The sequence below is a fragment of the Solanum lycopersicum genome, chromosome 5 (genome assembly GCF_036512215.1).
Source record: "Solanum lycopersicum chromosome 5, SLM_r2.1".
NCBI lineage: Eukaryota > Viridiplantae > Streptophyta > Magnoliopsida > Solanales > Solanaceae > Solanum > Solanum lycopersicum.
In genome coordinates, this window is record NC_090804.1 from 29,869,736 (window position 1) to 29,892,077 (window position 22,342).

General features: G+C 37.7%; 2 protein-coding genes across 2 annotated transcripts in view; one reads left to right on the top strand and one right to left on the bottom strand.

The window, feature by feature from the left end:
• Positions 1–22,342, bottom strand: part of LOC138348560 (uncharacterized) — an 87,701-nt gene that overhangs the window by 53,434 nt on the left and 11,925 nt on the right. The window lies entirely within an intron of this gene.
• The window catches only part of LOC138348559 (uncharacterized), a 135,726-nt gene that overhangs the window by 20,610 nt on the left and 92,774 nt on the right, over positions 1–22,342 (top strand). The gene's annotated exons all lie outside the window — the stretch shown is intronic.

A 22,342-nucleotide genomic window follows, 5' to 3' on the forward strand; every position in this document is an offset into this window, starting at 1 on the left:
AGAGAAGAATCAAGGGACGAAAAAATTGTACTCACATTATTTATCAACAAAATATTTTTTCTTCAAATTTTAAACAACGTACAAAATTGTCGCATGCGTATATTCTTTTATATTAATTCATTGCACTAAAATTATATATATGTTATATAATTTAAAATTTTATAATAGTATTTATTTTTACAAAAAATTTACAAAGAATATCAAGAATTTTTTTTTATTTTAGGTGTTTTTACCACCCTCCATTATTACGTCTTAAACACATAGTGGACTAGGTGTTTAAAGCATAACCACAACACTACTTTTTATCTTTATAAAATCAAGTTAAGTATAATTTCTTAAAATTTAAATAAAGCTCAAAGTGATCTATTTTAGAAGCATCATAATTAATCAATAGTACACTTAGGACAATTTTGAACTTACTCTGAACTCGAGGGATAATTTTATAATTTTCTTCACTATGACTCATGAAAAACTAATGATTAAAACACCACATATTAATGGAAAGGATTAGAATAAACCAAGTTCATTCATGAATACTTGGTACTACATATTAGTCATTTTCTGATCTATATTTTTATCAAATTAAAAGTCAAACTCATATCACTTGTTCAAAATGAAGAGCTTCATAGAATTGACAAATACTTCAATAAAAAATAAAATAATATTTGTTATTACAAAATGAAAATTAAAGATCAAAAGAAGTAGACAGAAGGAAATATATTATTTTTCTCTAAAGCGGACAACTTTAGTAAAATAGTGTGGAGCGTGTTTTCTTTTAGTAAATTTCACATGTGACGTCCCGAGGCTATCCTCTTGACGTGACACGAGACCTAGGATCACGAGTGAACCCAAGCTAACTCTGAATCCAACATATCATGAACATACTGAAAATAGCTAACTAAAATGAACTTAGCGGAATCTAAATCAACTTATATCAAAAGAGGAATAAGCTCAATTAGTCTAACTAATAATATAACATAAGGGTTTTAATGAATACCAAAATAACAACTTAACAATTCAAGTTGAATCTATTAAGCCTCTAACTGAGTTGAGTTGCTAGGACATGCCTCAGCCAAGACTAAAAACTGAAAATAATGACTAAAATAGAAATCATGTTTGTTGTCCTCGAAGTATGAGGACTTACAATTGAAGTTACTGAATATGGATCGAAAATCAATATATGCGTGATCTTGATGCTGAGTACCAAAACCTAAGTCATGAATGAATGTAGCTGTTGTCGCGCCTTGCTTTTCTCACAACGGTTTTTGGTACAAGACCTAACAACTCATTTGGGTTTTGTTGGATTGAAGATTTTCCACCTAACGAGTTAAGGTGCATTAGGACACCTATTTAACATAACTAATATGATTTAAGATCAAGTAGGGATTCAAATTACCTCGAGGGTAAGGTGTTAAGCATCCATTGAGAACCACAAAGGTGGGTCCCAATCATATCTCATACAATTTATGTGGGATTTACAAATTACAATTAAGGTCACTTATTTATTTGTTATTTATTTAAGCATGCGAGCTTGGTGATATAATTAATACAACATATAAACAATTATTTAGCATTAAAATTAAAGATGATAAGCGAACAACAAATTATACACAAGTATATAGGAGAATCAATTTTTTATTTTATTAAACTGCCCCAAACAAGTATAATTATAAATGATTAATAGGGGAAAAAATGAAGGGAGACTCTCAAACCTAAACCAACACACTTCTATGGATAAATTCTTGACTTATGCTCTGGAATTATCATTTAAAAAGACAAAACCCATAGTTTTGTCATTTTAAGCTTGAGTCGCCTTTCATCATCTCCGTAAAGGGACTAAATACCCCTACCCGGCCTTCGACATGCATAACATCCTAGAAGGTTTCTACCGTCCCCGCTTAATGTCCAAGAGGCATTGAACTATTTCTAGGGAGGTTTTAGACTAAAATAAATTGGAGGCTTATAAAGAACCCACAGCATGGAAGGTATTCTACGTGCCAAAGGTAGAACTAGGACACATCCCATTGTTTAAGGGACATCAAAAGGTTTGGTTGTACTCTGGTCTCATACTCGACTAGAGCTACTCCCTTAAATCCACTCGGTGCTTTACCCTTGGTTATCATAGAGTAAGTTTATTCACATAACAGTATTAGAGAAGGTACAATTTCTAAGTCCTACCAACTTAGAATACCTACCTCTTAGTCCATCATCCACTTAAGATGGGAACCATTTAGGTCTACCACTTCAAGGCTTTTGGTTAACCTTCCTTTCATATTCAAGGTTTTATGTAAGTCTTTCATAAAAGTGCAACTACTTTAGGTCGTCTGTCGGTCCTATACTTTCACTCATTCATACACACATGAAAAGGGTGCCTAAGCCTACCAAGTCAAGAGATTACATTCACATAACTTTCATACATCAAGGAGAAGTCACTTAAGTCTACCAAATACAAGTTTTCATAATCTAGAAGCATTCATATATCAAGAAGAGAGACTAAGACTACCAATCAAGACACGACATCATCATATAAAACTCTTCACAATAGATCATCATTACATATAAACATTAGAGAGAATATACTTTCATCACATTACATCCACATTATACAAGATCACACGTAATGACATATTAACTGAACTTTATACATTCATATATACCGTAACATAATACGATAAAAATCCTCATAATAATGCTGACAAGTCCATGATTATAACATTTATAAAAATTAAGCACCACCACCATAAGTAGACCATACCAATCAATAGAAATTCAATAACAATTCTACATGAAGTAAGGGAATTAGGTGTTAACCAAGATCACCATTATTTAAAATCTCCAACAATTCACAGTATAGTAGCATAGATAACCATAGAAATCAACAAAGCAACATACACTAAACTCAATTATACCATTAGATCATAAGCAATAAACCCACTTCATAAGCCAAATTTAGGGAATTGAGAAGATCAAGGTTTCATGGAGATTTTCATTTTAAAACATTAATTTAACGTCAATAGATATCATATAATCATTTTAAATTGTTTCATGTAAGAACCCTTGAGTTAGAATAAAAATTGGCCTTTTCCATAAACTTTGTAATCCATTTGAAATTGGCCCTAGGTTATGACTATACATAGATAAATAACTCACGTACCTTATTAGAAGTAATCTCAAGAGGATTCAAGAAGAAATCCATTAAATAGACAAACCTCACTCAATCTTGACTTCAAGCTTCCATGGGGAACCAATGATGCCTTTCACTTTCAGACAGTTCCTCGCGCATGAAAGGACTTCACTTATAAAGTCAAGATAAGAAAGGATGGTCATTGATTTAATACCTCAGATGGTCACTCAACTATGCATTCTTCTCTCAGAAAGTCATACAACTTTTAATTATCACTCAAAAGTCACTCAACTATGCACTTCTTTCTCAAAAAGTCACTCAACTTTGAATTTTAACTCAAAAGTCACTCAACTATCTACTTTTCCCTCAGAAAGTCACTCAATCTATTAAATTATTTTTTAATTAAAATTTGTTGATATTAAATATTTATATAACAAACCAAAAATTTTAAAAAATAAATTAAACCATTTAGTGATCCACCGACCTAACCTGACCCATTTAAAAAATATGATATGACCCATTTTATTTTGTCTTTAATCCTAATTCAAGGTTTAAAGAGGGAATAATTTAGGATTAAAGAGAAAATAAAATGGGTCATATCATATTTTTTAAATGGGTCGGATTAAGTGGGTGGATCACTAAGTGGTTTAATTTATTTTTAAAAATTTTTGGTTTGTTATATAAATAATTAATATCAACAAATTTTAATTAAAAAATAATTTAATAGATTGAGTGACTTTCTGAGGAAAGAGTGGATAGTTGAGTGACTTTTCAGTTAAAATTCAAAGTTGAGTGACTTTCTGAGAAAGAAGTGCATAGTTGAGTGACTTTTGAGTGAAAATTAAAAATTGAGTGACTTTCTGAGAGAAGAGTGCATAGTTGAGTGACCATCTGAGGTATTAACTCTGGGGAATTTTGGAGAGAACTTTGAGAGGGAAGGGTTTTAATTTACATGTTAGAGTCTAAAATGGGGTTTAATCACTTTAATACACTACAAAAACCTAAATACACATAAAACAATTGTTTATCACTAAAAAAGACTTGGGGTGAATTTACCATTTTACCCCGACCTTGGTCGAACTGCTGCAGGAAAATTGCACACCCAGAAAATTGCACCCCTTAGAATTAACATGGCGTACTTGAAATCTATGAGGTCTTATACAATCCACTTAGATTCATTACATAGCATAATCTAAAAATTGAGGGAATTAAAAATTTTCTTACATAATACGAAAATTATTTCATAACAAAGGAAGTCTTTCTAACATATGTCTCAAAACCATCTAAAAAATACATGAGCAATATTGCCTTGGGATGCAGCCCAAAAAATTCTAAAATATAGTAAATGACATAAATGGAACATAAGGGTGTTGCCCTCGAATGATATAAGGACTCACCAATCTTCAAGCTTCTCCAACTAAGGAACCTAGCCTCCAAGTACTCAATTTCCCAAAAGCCCCTACATTTTGTTAGAAATATAGGCAATATGCGTTACTACAAAATGTACCAAGTATGATAGAACATATAAAACATAAGATATCTGAAAGGGTTAGTCAATAATAGACATAATAATAAGAGATAATAGAATGAACATAACATGAATATAATAATAATAATAATTCATCATAAGGAATACATAAGTTCTTACTTAAACCATTTGTCCTTCTAACTCAAGTTAACTACATCACAAGCCACCTCCAAGTATACTTGTGCAAGGACAAGTAAGCATCACATTCTACCACCTAAGGAAATGCCTCCCTTTGCTTATTCTTGATCAGAATCCACTCTAATAATTAAGAACTAAGTTCCTCATGACATAAGAGCACTATACACCTAGATCACCTCAAGGCACACTTGTGAAATGCAGGCATCCCATTTTACCTCACACACTAAGCTTATCATGAAGTCATCCTAATCATATTCACCCTCCTTCGACCTAATTATTAACTTGACTCTCACAACTTAATTTCTCATCTCTAGTCAACTATAACTAGGAAAGGCAACTCTGGTCCAATAACCTCAAGCATTCTTTTTAGTGACCCTAAGTCATACTTTGTGCAATGCACTCATAGCACGCCATAATACTCCCTCATGATAAGTATTACTTTTAGGTCCTCTTACTATTACTTCTTAGTTTGGAACCTAGTTCCACTCTTTAACTTTAGAACCCTATAAGGTACTCTATATGAAGAACATCTTAGTTCATTATTAAGTTGAGCACTAAGATATACTTCATTGAGTATGTCTAAGCTCGTTATTCTCATGGACACTTCAAGATACTTATTATAGTATGTCTTAATCCATCTATAATCATGAACCCTATAAGATACCACCTTTGGTATGTTTCAGTTCATCCACACATCTTGAACCCTAAGAGTTACTTCATATAGTATGTCTTAGTTCATTACGCTAACTCCTCATAATACTAATCCTTTAAAGATTACCTTTAGGTCCTCTTACTATTACTTCTTAGTTTGGAACCTAGTTCCTCTCTTTAACTTTACAACCCTATGAGGTACTCTATCTGAAGCACATCTTAGCATATTATTAAGTTGAACACTAAGAGATACTTCATTAAGTGTATCTAAGTACCTTATTCTCATGGACCCTATATGATACTTCTTATAGTATGTCTTAATCCATCTATAATCATGAACACTATGAGATACCACCTTTTGTATGTCCAAGTTCATGCACACATCTTGAACACTATGAGTTACTTCATTTACTACGTGTTAGTTCATTATGCTTTGGACCCTATGAGATGCTTCTCAAGCATGTCTTAGTCCCTAGGATATGGAGACTCTACTAGGAAACCTTAACTCAACTACATGCAGGATTCCATCTCATGAGACCTAATATTGGGAAAACCCACACTCTACTACATAAGAGTTTCCCCTTAAGCTTGGATAGTCCTCACATCTACTAGGTGTGTCTCTCCTCTCTTCTTGGAGTCCGGACCCTCTCTTGTGTGACACTCCTTCTCATTGGCATATACACTTGGATTCAAGCATATACTCCAAGGTTTACTTGTTAAGCCTTGCTTAACACTTTTGTGTCATGAAAGGATGTCCTTGACGTTCTATCCATGCTCAACTGATCTAACACTTTAATTCATTTAATTTCTTAAATCTACAGCGAACATAGCAACCTAAGATTACAATATTTACCCCATTCTATCCTCAGTCATATGTATATTACAAGACTTACAAGTAATAGGCTTCTTCTTAAGCAATTTTCAATACATTCTTTATTACGAGGTGAATCTATCCATAATTCATATTTAAGGTTCAATTTAAAAATAACAAGTCAAGATCAATCCTAATCAATAAGTCCTTGTTCAATTTATTATTTAGTTGATCCTAACTATAATCAATTATTATTCGAGACAATCAAAATAAGAAGATCAATCCAGAACCTGCAACCTTGCCTTTAATGGCCTAAAACCACAAAGATCACCTTCATCAATCAAAGTGGGCTTCATAAAGGAATTCACATAAAACATCATATAATCATCCTATAAATATAATTGAATGTTATACAGTACTTTGTAATCATAACAAAGACTTGCCCACAATGTAATCACAACTCTAGCTAGATTGGGGTATTTTGGATTCACAATTGAGGGAAACTGTGGGGGATCCATGGATGGAAAATTCCATGGATGAAGAAGTTTCTCATACCTTTAATCAAAGAGTTAACCTATTCTTGAATCCTTGGTGAAGTCCTAGAGGTTGCCTCCTTCTTCTCTTCTTCTTCAATGGTGATCTTTAGAGAGTTTTGGGGTCTTTAGATGAGTTAGTTAGAATGGTTAGTTTAGGGTTTATTTAGTGTTACAACCTGCAAGTACCTCCTAGAAGTTAGAGTACTCTTCGATCTCCACACAGTGTCTTCAACCACTCGGAGGTCTAAGACAAGCCTTAGACATCTTTCATTGCATAATCATAATAACAATATCGGGAAATCTAGAACTTTTCATAGCACATCATATTATAGAACATTACTTCATATATATAAAAAAATATCATATTACATAGTTAGACTCTAAGTCACTTTGTTATCTTAAGAACATAAAATATAAGTATAAGCTATTACATTAACTTTAAGAACATCTTGACATAGGAAACCCTTGAATCATAAGAGTCCCTTTACTTGAACTTTGGAGATCTATCCAAGCATTTAACTTAGGAGACATCGTATATCCATCACCACCTACACTTTGTATAAAAAGATGAAGAAGAATTGTAAATACAAGAATGCACTTACTACGAAAACCATGCAAAAACATTCATTTTAAGAGGACATTTAGTTAGAAACTATGCATCATTTTTTTTTTGTAAGATTCATAAAAATTGGCACATATAAGCTAAATATTATAGTTCACATACATCATACAGACATGGATACTACTCATCATAGCACATAAAGCTATTTATCATACTTTGAGGCATATCCAATACATACAATACATTACATCTCTTTTATCTTATTCTTTCCTCAAGTAACCCTCAAGTGTACTTAGTACAATGTATCACTTTGAGGTCATCGTATAATAGTCTTTCATACATATTATTCATAACACAACCACATATATTCATAAGTCTTAAGCACCTCATAGACATCGACTTTACATAAGGACCATCACCTAAGACAACTCCTAAGCCACACTAGTGAAATATGTAGGTAGCATCCCATAATACTACTTCCACCAAGTGTATGTAAGAAGTTACCCTATACTAGGCATAACATATTTAACAAGTCATAACTCTTTCATTCATAACTAGACATACGGCCATATACTTCATAGCATCATATAAGGACTCTTTCCTTTCCTTTAACCCTAGTCATAACTCATTTAGTTCATATCGTAGGTAAACCACCCTCATAATCCCTTCACAAGCTTACTTGTGCAATGTACACATGAATCCCATACCCCCACATATACTAAGTAAACCCATTTAGAAGTCATAAGTGTAATTCACACACATAAACATAATTCATGTTTTAATCATAGCAAAGTCGCATTACAATGCATTCATACAATTCATACATACAATCACATAAGTCTTACTTGTATACATGTACTAATCTTATCCTTTCTTTAAGTTCACTTGTGCAATGCATGGGTAGGGTCCATAATCTTATCAATACTAAGTAATACTCTCAAGGATTTGTGATTAGATTCCATAATCTTAACTTAGTTCATTATTTACATTGGGAGTGTTAGCCATAACCGCCATAGAGCATGTGAGCTACATGGAATACAGTATTTCACTCCCACACTGAAATAGAGGGTTAACACTTGCCTGAGGTGTAACCAATCGTACATAGCTATATAAGTAGTACGATTAGAATCAAGGCTAAATCCTTCAACTTCCTATAATAAAAATCATCATATCAATTCATCTTGCATCTAATGCCTTCAATTCCTTGATCATAATACATAAACATGTACAAGAATGTAAACACCACAATCATAAGTTGACCATACCAATCAATACAATTTAATATACATTTTAAGCTAATTAGAGGAAATAGGTCAAATCTCCAAGCTAATGATCATCTTTGATCATTCCTCCTCAATTCATATTCAATTGATATAGATAGTAATAGCAATAAGCAATTCAGTTGTCACGACCCAACCCGATGGGCCGTGACTAGTGCCCGTTTTGGACACCCACATACAAACCTGCTAAGTATAACCAACTGAAACTAAGACAATATGGAATTTAATCAAATCAAGCCAACCCCAACGCCATATATATATAAAGAGGACCTGTCTCATAAGGAGTCATAATCATTCAACCATAACAACATACGCGAGCCGACAAGGCAGCCACTATTCAAAGCATAATAACATACGTAAGCCGACAAGGCTGCCACTACACAATACACAATGATGTATGCAGCCGACAAGGCTGCCCCTGTACAAGCGGTCATCCTAAACAAACCATGTCCAGACCATTACCCAAAACATATATATACAACCCACATAATGTCCACAGACCTCTAAGAGTATATTAGTGAAACTCGACGGGACAGGGCCTCGCCATACCCATAGACGAGCAAAAGACTACACAAAAGTTATGTACCAAAACGACTGGGCTCCGGAACAGTGGAGCTCTCTCAATCAGCAGAGTAGATATCCTAGGCGGGAGGATCACCGAACTGTGCATCTACACCTGCGGGCATGAAATGCAGCCCCCCGAGGAAAGGGGGGTCAGTACGGACAATGTACTGAATATGTAAAGCATAAGGTAAAGATGACAAGATACCAATATGGCAAGTCGAAACAAAATATCGCTACACATGTACCCTTTTAAGTGAAAATCATGCATATCTTTAACATATAAGGTGCCCAGCTTCCCTAGTAAGGGGCTCGACAAAATAATCATCACGTCATCTCCGTCATCATCATCATCATAACCATCCTCATCACCAATCATATATATAATATACATACCTGGCCCTCTAGTGAGGAACTCGGTGACATATGCAAGAAACTCCGCACGAACATTATCCGGCCCGGGACTCGGTGAAATGATAAATGACTCTATGCACGAGCAGAATATTATGAGCAACCATATGCAATTAAAATCATTTCTTATAACTCAATAGAACAATCAACGTGAACCAGCAAGGAGTATTACCAAAGATTAATGTTTTATCAAGATTATGAACCTTTAATACGATATGGAAACGTAAAATCTCAATGACTCTAATAAGAACTACCATAGATATGAGAGATCATCATAGCCTTAGACATAGCTGATATATAGAGGAATAATTGTGGGAGCAAGAACATACGTCACCTAGACGCTCTAGTGGTGAGTATCAAATCTGTCCGTTATTCGCTTATTTTTAAAAGTCATGCCAAACAAAGAAAGAAGGGACAACGTTACATACCGTATAATCGAGCCGCACGTCCAATATTTACTGCTCAAGCTATTAATCTATAACAAGCAACAATTGTGCCGCAATTAGATAAACATCGCGTTTTACTTTCTTGTAAGCTAGCTAATAATCTAACGAAAATTCGGCAGCACTTCCCCTTTTTTCCTTTCTTCGTCCCAATCCGACAACAACCCAAATTATCCACACCAATACCAATAACACATATAACCCAACGAATCATATTAAACAGCCCCCTCCCCAAAACAGTTCCGTCTCGGCAACCATAGCAGCGAAGCAACGACACACCGAGTGATAACTCATTTTATAATTCGCAACACATCTACCTTATTGTATTCATCCTTTGGAGTATATACTCATAATCACATTCAACATATACATAATGCCAAAAAAGAATTTTCCTGCAGTTTGCTTTAATCAAAACAGCCCAAGCACCAACACGACACCACTAATAATCCGATTATGGTTTCCGTTCATACTTAGCACATTCAATAACTAAAACAAACTTCCTAAGCTATTGGTCACACCCCGATCTTAAAATTAATGGATAATTAACAAATGTATTCTAAAGGATTAACACACCAAACAAGGAGATTACTAACCAAATTATTTGCAGCTGCTGGCCAAGAGTTGCAGGGTTGGTTTCTCCATTTCCATGGCTGCCTAAGACAAGTGGTGAAGAAGAAGATGATATGCACCAATGCATTTCACCACTTTATTTAGCATGGAGTGGATTTCTCCACCTCATTTAATAGTATGAAGTGGAGGCAGCCCCCCCTCTACACCTGTCCACTAAGGCCAGCTCACAATCTGATCCCTTTTTAAATTTTTTGCCTTGAGTGGTGGGGCCCACTGGATTAAATTAATCCTAGTCAGCCACCAATTATGAGTGGTGGGGTCCATTGGATTAAATTAATCCTAATCAGTCACTAATTAATCCCTCACTTAAAGTTAATTGCACTTACATTAGCAAACTCATACTTAATATCACATTTGGAAATAACATGCTTGCCTAATATTTCTTTAATCACTTGGAACTTAAAATAAAATCTCATTCCCCGGACTTACGTCTACTGGATCACGATGCGCACTACGTATAAAAAAATACGAGGCATAACATCCTTCCCCCCTTAGGAACATTCGTCCTCGAATGTTAAGTTAGCATCTTGCAAAAATAAATTCCTGCGAGGTCTCTCTAACAGTTATACCTATCAACCTTCATTTCGTAAGTTACAGATGCCTCACAGCTACATAATCTCATTATCTATCAATATAGTCAAGCTAGGAATTGAATTACCTGTAGGTACGGGGAACAAGTAAGGATACTTATTCTTCATTTCATCTTCCGCTTCCCAAGTCATCTTCTCCCTATTGTTATTTTGCCACAACACTTTGACGGAAGCCATATCCTTAGTACGTAACCTTCTAACCTGGCGATCAAGTATAGCTACGGGTTTCTCCTCATATGACAACTCCTCTGTTACCTGAACATCATCTACGGGGAATACTCTAGAAGGATCACCAATACATTTACGTAGCATCGATACATGGAAGACTGGATGTACCGCCTCCAAATCAGATGGTAGATCCAACTCATTTGCAACCTTGCCTATCCTACGAACAATCTGATAAGGTCCAATGTATCTCGGACTGAGCTTCCCCTTCCTGCCGAATGTCATCACACCCCTCATGGGTGATACCTTCAGGAATACCCAGTCACCAATCTGAAACTCCAAATCTCGACGCCGATTATCTGCATATGACTTCTGTCGACTCTGGGCTGCTATTAATCTTTCTTGAATAAGCTTCACCTTGTCAACAGCTTGCTGAATCACATCCGGGCCTATTAACTTAGTCTCGCCAACATCAAACCAACCAATAGGTGATCTGCACTTCCTCCCATATAAGGCCTCGTACGGTGCCATCTGGATACTAGAATGGTAGCTATTATTATAGGCAAACTCAATGAGCGGCAAGTGGTCATCCCAGCTACCTTTGAAGTCAATAATACAGGACCGCAACATATCTTCTAATGTCTAAATAGTACGCTCAGCCTGCCCATCAGTCTGAGGGTGAAATGTTGTGCTAAGGTTCACCTGTGTCCGCAATCCCTTCTGAAACGATCTCCAAAAGTTGGCTGTAAATTGAGCTCCTCTGTCTGATATAATGGACGTGGGAACCCCATGAAGTCTCACTATCTCCCTGACATATAACCTCGCATAATCTTCAGCCGAATAAGTAGTCCTGACTAGAAGAAAATGGGCCGATTTCGTCAGCCTATCTACAATAACCCATATAGAGTCATACTTCCGTTGAGTGCGAGGTAAGCCTGTAATGAAGTCCATATTAATCATCTCCCATTTCCAAGTCAGGATCTCTATCTCCTGTAACAATCCACCAGGCTTTTGATGTTCGATCTTGACTTGTTGACAATTTGGGCACTGAGCAACAAACTCCACTATGTCCTTTTTCATGTCATCCCAACAATATAAGCATCTGAGGTTATGATACATTTTTGTTGACCCTGGGTGAATAGAATAACGGGCAGAGTGTGCCTCTCCCATAACCTGCCGTCGTAGCCCCGCAGTATCGGGTACACACAATCTGCCTTCATATAGTACCACTCCGTCAGGTGTAACCTTAAATGGGGTCTTTTCCTTTTGAAGAGCTGCATCTCTATACTGTGCCAGAATAGGGTCCTTGTATTGGTGTCTCTTTACCTCATCTATGATTGAGGACTCAGCAACCTCTCGAATAGAAACTCCACTATCTTCTGAATTAGCTAGACGGACTCCAAGGCTGCCACTACACAATACACAATGATGTACGCAGCCGACAAGGCTGCCCCTGTACAAGCGGTCATCCTAAACAAACCATGTCCAGACCATTACCCAAAACATATATATACAACCCACTTAATGTCCACAGACCTCTAAGAGTATATTACTGAAACTCGACGGGACAGGGCCTCGCCATACCCATAGACGAGCAAAAGACTACACAAAAAGTTATGTACCAAAACGACAGGGCTACGGAACAGTGGAGCTCTCCCAATCAGCAGAGTAGATATCCTAGGCGGGAGGATCACCGAACTGTGCATCTACACCTGCGGGCATGAAACGCAGCCCCCCGAGGAAAAGGGGGTCAGTACGGACAATGTACTGAGTATGTAAAGCATAAGGTAAAGATGACAAGATACCAGTATGGCAAGTCGAAACAAAATATCGCTACACATGTACCCTTTTAAGTGAAAATCATGCATATCTTTAACATATAAGGTGCCCAGCTTCCCTAGTAAGGGGCTCGACAAAATAATCATCACGTCATCTCTGTCATCATCATCATCATAACCATCCTCATCACCAATCATATATATAATATACATACCCGGCCCTTTAGTGAGGAACTCGGTGACATATACAAGAAACTCCGCACGAACATAACCCGGCTCATGACTCGGTGAAATGATAAATGACTCTATGCACGAGCAGAATATTATGAGCAACCATATGCAATTAAAATCATTTCTTATAACTCAATAGAACAATCAACGTGAACCAGCAAGGAGTATTACCAAAGATTAATGTTTTATCAAGATTATGAACCTTTAATACGATATGGAAACGTAAAATCTCAATGACTCTAAGAAGCACTACCATAGATATGAGAGATCATCATAGCCTTAGACATAGCCGATATATAGAGGAATAATTGTGGGAGCAAGAACATATGTCACCTAGACGCTCTAGAGGTAAGTATCAAATCTGTCCGTTATTCGCTTATTTTTAAAAGTCATGCCAAACAAAGAAAGAAGGGACAGCGTTACATACCGTATAATCGAGCCGCACGTCCAATATTTACTGCTCAAGCTATTAATCTATAACAAGCAATAATTGTGCCGCAATTAGATAAACATCGCGCTTTACTTTCTTGTAAGCTAGCTAATAATCTAACGAAAATTCGGCAGCACTTCCCCTATTTTCCTTACTTCATCCCAATTCGACAACAACCCAAATTATCCACATCAATACCAATAACACATATAACCCAACGAATCATATTAAACAGCCCCCTCCCCAAAACAGTTCCGTCTCGGCAACCATAGCAGCGAAGCAACGACACACCGAGCGATAACTCATTTTATAATTCGCAACACATCTACCTTATCGTATTCATCCTTTGGAGTATATACTCATAATCACATTCAACATATACATAATGCCAAAATAGAATTTTCCTGCAGTTTGCTTTAATCAAAACAGCCCAAGCACCAACACGACACCACTTATAATCCGATTATGGTTTCCGTTCATACTTAGTACATTCAATAACTAAAACAAACTTTCTAAGCTATTGGTCACGCCCCCTTCTTAAAATTAATGGATAATTAACAAAGGTATTCTAAAGGATTAACACACCAAACAAGGAGATTACTAACCAAATTATTTGCAGCTGCTGGCCAAGAGTTGCAGGGTTGGTTTCTCCATTTCCATGGCTGCCTAAGACAAGTGGTGAAGAAGAAGATGATATGCACCAATGCATTTCACCACTTTATTTAGCATGGAGTGGATTTCTCCACCTCATTTAATAGTATGAAGTGGAGGCAGCCCCCCCTCTACACCTGTCCACTAAGGCCAGCTCACAATCTGATCCCTTTTTAAATTTTTTGCCTTGAGTGGTGGGGCCCACTGGATTAAATTAATCCTAGTCAGCCACCAATTATGAGTGGTGGGGTCCATTGGATTAAATTAATCCTAATCAGTCACTAATTAATCCCTCACTTAAAGTTAATTGCACTTACATTAGCAAACTCATACTTAATATCACATTTGGAAATAACATGCTTGCCTAATATTTCGTTAATCACTTGGAACTTAAAATAAAATCTCATTCCCCGGACTTACGTCTACTAGATCACGATGCGCACTACGTATAAAAAAATACGAGGCATAACATCAGTACAATATATTCACAATTCTATAAACATGAAATCAAGGTCAGAAGACCCACATTATAAGCCAATTTGAGAGATTTTGAGGATCATGGGTTCTTCATGAAATTTGACAGAAATTCCTCATAAAATTGGTAGGTAAACATATATTCATCATTAAAATGCCTTTGAAATTACTTTAACAATGAACCCATGGCTGATACGCTCAAACTTAATTCTCAAATAAGAAGTAAAGCGGTCATATCAAGTAAAGAACCCAACTAATGAGGTTGGGGTCGTTCCCATGAGGAAAATAGTTCAGACTTAACTTCAATCTATTCTTACTACTATTTAGTCAATTATTTCATTGGAAAATAAAGACAATAAAAGGGGGGTTTTATTTCTAAAGGAATGAAAATAATTAGCTAAATCAAAGTAGACAACTAACAAATTCAAATGTTGGAGTTTAATTAGTTAATAAAAGTAACTAGGGTTTACGTGTTCCCCACAGGTTTCTAACTTGATAATTCTAACTATGACAATTCTTTCCTAGTATCTTTCATGCAAAGTGATAAGTTATGAATTTCTAAATCCTTGGTCCGGCATCTAGAAATTTCACATCTCACCTTGGTCTGGCTACTTGTGTTGCTATAATAATCCTTACCTTTACCTTATATTAAGCATTGTATTCGATATTTGACTAAGTTGTTACCTCATACCAATCAATACTAGCCTATTAGATAGTATACACTAAATCTATGTTGATAATTCTTTCCCTATTATCTACCTCCTTGGTCCGGCAAGTAGCATTAAGGCGAGTTCTAACGTTGGCCATCCGTTAAAAAGACTTCTAAGCGAAAGAATTATCAATTCATGCAAGACACTATTCTAGAATTGTTATTTTAGTTAGGTCTTACCTCATTATTCACCTATGGTTCCCACAACCTTAGTTATGGAGTTTAGTTACGCATAGTCATAATCACAATATTCAAATATGTAATATAAGAATTCATGCACTTACTTCAATGAGAAAGAATAAAATTCAGAAGTTCACTTGATTAATCAACAAAATCACGAACAATCAATTACTGAAATTAATTGAAGACTAAAGATTCTCCAAAAGTGTAATAATAATCACGAAGTCTAATCCACAAAAGAAGCTAAAATAATCAAGAGTCTAACTATAAGAGAGTCTAATCACTAAGAGTCTAACCCCAAAAATGAGGTTTTTCAAACTATTTATAAAAAAACAAACAAATAATCAAAGAAGGACTCTATTTGCTGAAAATCTATCAAAACGCGGCTAGGTCGATGGACCTCATGACGGGTCGTCGTGGTCATGACGGGCCGTCATGGACTCCATCGTCCCATACTTTGCAAATTCTTCTGCTGCTCTCTTCATTACCCTCGACGGCAGGTATGACGGATCGTCACAGGCATAACAGTCAGTCGAGGGTCTCTGTTCCATTACACTTGAAATCTTGGAATTTGGGTATTGGGACTACTTCTCTAATCTTCATGAAGAACCAGCAGGACGGACCGTTATGGCTACGACGGTCCGTCACGCACTTCGTAGCCCCACACTTGGTTAGACTTTCCCATCTTCCTTCAGCAGCTTCACTACGATGCCATCTACAGATCGTCACATGCACGACGGACCGTCACAAGCTCCGTAGGTGGTACTTTTCTGCATTTCTTGCTCAAAAACTTCCGCGTTCATCTTTAGACAGATTTCCTGCAAATAAAGAGAAACTTACATAAAAATTAATTCAAAAAGGCTTTTGGAAACACACTAAACTTTAGGAAAAAGCATTAAAAATACCGTGAAACCACAGTATATCAACACCCTCAAGTTAAATTCGTTGTTGGTCCTCAAGCGATGCACTATGACTCACTAAAAAATCTTTGTACAATAGTATCCATGTTTTATCTTTCGCAATCATTTGGCTATCAATCCCGATCAGTCTCATCATATTTATGCATGCTATCACTATTAGGCTTGAATTATGTGGAATCAGACCATGACACAGACTCACCATGCACTAACACCTATCCTCTTCAATTTCTCACCGAGGTGTCAATATTTCCGGTATTGCAACTAGTGTCCTTGCTTCAAAACGATATCCTCATTTTTCACACAATGATTTTAGTTTGAGTATGAGGATTACTTTTCAACACTCACTCTCAGAACAGATTCACAACTCATTCATACATATTGCCATAAGCTTGCCCTTATTTTCACTGCTTTAAGTTCGCTATAAAACTTTTAAGATCACGATATGACTTTCTTAGCTTGTAACATAGGCTCAGGGTCAGGTAGGGTATATTTAGGTATACTTTAGTGACTTTTTTCGCCCTTCTTGACTTATCGGCTAAACATACCACTTTTTATCATTTTATTTTGCCCAGTTTCTCATATTTTTTCACCTTGCTATTTTCCCTTGTTTCTTCATTTGTGTAAGTGAATCTCTTCTTTTGTTGCTTGTATTTATTGTATTTTTTTATTTCACTTTTCTTTCAACTGATTCTTGAGTCACTTTACTTTTGTTCTTTCTCTCTCTGGGCCATAAAAAGGTTGTTTACTGTATTAGCCACCCTCAACTTATGCTTTTCACATAAGCTGAGGTGCACATGTCCAAGGAGAGACCAGGGCCAACACATTATTCCTAAAAAAGATCAGTTGGGGTGAAAAAGAAAGGTCTAGTTTAAGCTCAAATCATTTGGATCAAAGAAGGATTAATTTCATTTGTTTTTTTATTTAGGCTAAAAATGGGCTATATTGAACAAGGGCCTATGATCCTTTCCTAATTGTCTATTACAACTTACTTTTAGCAGGACTAACCAGGCAAGTTCAAGCTCAATACAAATAGTTGACTATTCAAATCTTCCTCACACTCACTTGACATCTCATTACTCTACTAGATTATCAGATACCTAGTTCAAATTTTAGACTTAGGGTCATGCAGTGGTGTATCTCTATGCCATGCTTAGAGCCACACATTTCAATTACTATGCCTAGTCATGCATCATTTTCATTTCATCAGGATATCATTTTAGCCATCATGCTTCAGAGTTAAACTATGTACACAAGATATACACATGCCGGTTCAACAGTAAAAATTATCAGTCTCTTGGGGAAAAAGAACACGAGCAAGAAAACCCCACCACCCAGGCAAGTGAAACTATGTACTCAGACTTCACCCTAGCACTCACTTTCCATTTACACCACCCCTAACAAAAAGACATGCAATTGTCCCCAATGCATAATAAATTGAAATACGAGAGTGGTAGGTGAAGCAAACCTGGGGCGCAAAGCGCCGACGATCAGCAAGCTAGTGGGTCCAGTTCCCCGGAAGCCACTACCTCTGTAATCTGGATTCATCAGCAACAACACTATCAGGAGTGCCTCCCGCTATCTCCACATTTCTTGAGCTAGATTCCCCAGCAGCTAAGTCTACAGCCCTCATCCGACGCGCCTCCTTATCAGCAAGCGAGGCTCTCCTCGCAGCCTCCATATCACGGTGCTCCTTCATCCGTGCTCTAGCCTCACTCCTTACGACCCCTACGCCTCTTAGCATGCTCTCTAAGGGGAGGTGGTAGAATCTCAGAAGTAGCGAATAAGGCCGCCATCACTGTGTCCTCAGTAGGCTTTGCAGAGGGGGCCTCAGACTACGGCATCCTAGCCTTTACGAACATATCATGTCTGCACGAGGACTCTAGACCGCAGCCTAAAGGGTCAACACATCCACTTGAGAGGTTGACAGGGCTAGCACCCGCAACTCAAAAGCGTCCAAGCACTAATGAACCTCAGCGATCTTCCGCTCTGTGTGCTGGACCATTCTCCGCTTCAAGCGCTCTTTTACCTCAGCAATAGACCTCTGCATCTAAGGATGGATGTGATGTAGAAGTGTAGCCATCTGTACCTCTAGTTTTTGGACCCTAGCAAGCGGGACCAAAGCGGGGAAAGGGGCTGAGCGAGAGGAGCTCGGGGCAGTGCTACTACACGGGATAGATTCGACCGGGGTAGTGTGAGTAGAGCATCCTGTGTAGCCGTGCGAGCGTATGCTATTGTATCAGCCAGATTGTCACCAAGTGGACGCAACTCTGGACGGGGCCCTCTGCGTGGAGCCAACTAATAGCCTCATCCTAGATGAGGACGATACCAACAGTGCCCAGCGGGGTCTTGAGCTGATCAATGTGCCAGATAGGCACACCTACGGACCAGCATAAAGAACATATCATGCACGAGAAAGGGTAAGTAGTTGTGACCTTAAAAGCCCTCTCGTGCATGACCGCCTGTAGAAGCCAAGCAAAGTCCACCTCAAAACTGGCTTTCATCGCCGCCATCAGTACTGCACGATCCCTTGTGACTCAGTGGCTGTGGGGGGAAGGCAGTGGCGAACAATCAACCATAAGAACTTCACCGTGAAGGTCAGGTTAGCCTTCTTGATGGCTCCCTTCGGCACAATTACCCAGTTAGCACCCTCTCCATGAACAGACAAGTGCAGCGCCATCCACCTCTTGGTGGTCTCTCTCAGCGATGGATCACGCAAGAATTGGCCATCTTTGACAATTTGCCACTAGTAGTCAAACTCGACGGTGAAAGGGGTCCGGTTGGCATTAACGTCCTCACAATATAGATATCGGCGGATGGCAGGCAGGGAGATATCAACCTGAATGCCACGTACTCGGACATGCTACAGTGGGGCCTGTTTGGCTGGGGCAGCCCGCCTATCAATCTATGATCTGAGAGTAGCCACGTAGGAGGCGTAGAACTCTTGGACCAACTCTTCACTATAACGGCCTAACAAACGCGCTGTCCACTCCATTTGGTGTCTGGTGAAGAGATTGTGGATCTATGGCATAGTCGGGAGACTTCCCGTAAGGACCCGCCTCTCCGATGTAAGGGTCCATGTCATAACTCCTTTATCATTCAGAAACTTTGCATCTGAATAAAATTGATACTGCCCGTCGACACCCCACCGGTTGGGCTGGTCAGCAACCGGGTGAGAGCACGAGTCGGTGAGTCGGGTGTGGATTCTGAACTGTCATCCTCATCAGACGAGGAAGACTGTGCAACTGTGGCGGGTGCAGGGACCTCAGCATATTCGGAGGCTTCTTCCGACCACAAAACTCCTAAGGAGCCAGACGCTCCTTCTTTATGAGTAGCTTAACCAGAAGGTGTGCCGGTCAGTGTGCGTTCCTCATCACATTGGGAGGCAGTGACTACGTTGGACGCCACCTTTTTGGGTGTGGCTCTGGCAGCACGTGCAGCTCGGGATTGGGTGGAAGTGCCTGGGGGCACGTACTCGGGGTCACGCTCATCATCAGATCCAATGACCAGGTGGGTAGACGGGACGACAGACTTTGATCGCCCACGTGCGTAGACTCGATCTTATTTTTGTGCCATTAGAGATAGTACCTGTAAGGAATCAATATTATCACCATTCAGCCTCCCCTTTTTGGATTTAATCTACAATTTAAGTCATGGCAAACTAAAATTAGCAGCTATCACACCGTGAGCCTCGTAAAACAGTGCTAACTTTTACAGATAATGAGCCCATAGAACCCTAAACATAATGTGTATCACCACACCCACATTCTCTGTACATCACATACATTTTACATCCTTTCCCCAAGATCAACCAAGCTGCACCAACAGTAATACACATAGAACAACCCCAAATATTCTTTATCATACAACCAAGTATTGAACTCACCACCCCCTTGAGTCCTTTATGACAACACACCACTAATTCCTTACTCAAACTCATACATAAGGAAGACAAAAATGGAACAGTAACCTTACCACAATTTCTGCAACTTCTCGTGATAACTTGAATTCTTTTAGAACTTCCACTTTCCTTTACACCTAAACCAAAGAAGAAAGAAAGGTATTTTAATATCTAAGGAAGTGAGCAGTAGTTGCTGCAAATATTTTGCCTTTGTAGTTATATTAGACCATGAATAAGATGTTTTCCTAATCATCCCTGGGAGAATTAAGCTAAATCCATGAGTCTTTACTTACCTTGGTTTGCACATATATGAGGGTTTCTTCAAGAACTCAATAAAACTTAAAGGCTGCTGGTTTAATCTTTAAGAGAAAAGAGAGAGATAGAGAGCTGGAGTTAATTCTTAGTTTTATGTGTTAAAATGGTGAAGGATATATGCTCATATTTGATATATATGGAGCTTTATTAACCACAAAAATATCCTCTAGAACATCCTCTTTTGGGTTCCATTTTCAGACACTAATTGGTCAAGTAGGTGATGCACCTGCTTATGCACATCAAGCAGTTCAAAAGGTCAAACTAGGTGATGCACGTAGTTGCTTTCACTTGGGCCTTATCTATATTGGGCCTTGGCAGATTTGGCTGCAGGACTTTCTTTAATATTATTTTCTTTCAATAGGTTTGGGCTTTAAGTGAGCCCATTACTATAATTCTAAATATGGTCTATGAAGCTTGTGACTTTAACAATATCCACATAGCTCATGTAGGTGATGCAGCTGCTAGCTTATTAAAGACAAGTAAGCGGCTCAATTATTTCATTCCATTTTATGAATATTACATCCATTTTAGAACTTAACTTTCACATTTAAGCTCAATTACCACCTTACTATCTCTAGTTTAAATATATCAGCCGGAGTCAACTTACAGTAAACACTCTAAAACGTGAATGACATGATATATCACTTTCTGGACAATTTAAACCAACACTAATCATATAAGGAACATGGTCCCTCATCTATACTATAAGGCCAGCAGTATCACAAGAATAGAACAAGCATATACGTAAGACGGGATGTATCATCCTCCCCCTCCCCTTAAAACATTCGTCCTTGAATATTACCATTACTTATCCAACCCAAACAGATTTTAGCCTCAATTAGTACTACTATTAATCACATAATACATATAGACGTATACTTACATGTCGGCAGATAAATTAAGCATTTTTATCTTTCTCTTGGATCTGAAAGAGATGAGGATACTTCAATTACATTGCTTTTTCCGCTTCCTATGTAACTTCTTCTACTTGTTGGTTCCTCCATAACACTTTTACAGAAGCTACCTCTTTATTTCTTAACTTCCTAACTTGTCGAGCTAGAATAGCAATGGGTACTTTTTCATAAATAATTCTCGCATAACCTGTAAATATTCAGTAGGAGTAATACGAGATGGGTCACGTACGCATTGAGACCTAAAACACCGGATGAACAGAGGAAAGCTCTTCTTGTAGCTCTAACTCATAGGCTACTTGGCCGAATTTACAAATAATCTTATATGGCCCTACATAGAGCTGACTCAACTTCCCCTTTTTACCAAACCTCATTACCCCTTTCATTGGAGACACCTTCAAGAACACCCAATCCC